The sequence below is a fragment of the Antechinus flavipes genome, chromosome 1 (assembly GCF_016432865.1).
Source record: "Antechinus flavipes isolate AdamAnt ecotype Samford, QLD, Australia chromosome 1, AdamAnt_v2, whole genome shotgun sequence".
Lineage (NCBI taxonomy): Eukaryota > Metazoa > Chordata > Mammalia > Dasyuromorphia > Dasyuridae > Antechinus > Antechinus flavipes.
The window spans coordinates 662,679,717-662,680,106 of NC_067398.1; positions in this window are offsets into that span (position 1 = coordinate 662,679,717).

A 390-nucleotide genomic window follows, 5' to 3' on the forward strand; every position below is an offset into this window, starting at 1 on the left:
ATGTGATTAATGCAGAAAATGTTCAGTTATACATATTTCCTTATTTAAAGAGAATAAATGGTGAAAAGAATACTACTGGTGTAGTGGATATGGATGGGTTCTCCTGTTATAATTTAATGGGTTGTAATAGGAAGAACATTGGCAATGGAGTCAGAAGACCTGAATTTATGCCCTAACTTTACTATTTTGTGTGTTCTTATGCCTCAGATTTTTGTTTGTTTGTTTGTTTGTTTTCATCTTTCAAATGGAGGTAAATTGAAGAAAGAGTGTCTCTGAGAATTAGATTCAATTTGATAAATTTGTCCATTATATATGGCAGAAGACATTTGTCTATATAGATATATGCTTTAGGCACACATAATACAAAGATAAATACTACTGTCAAAAAGC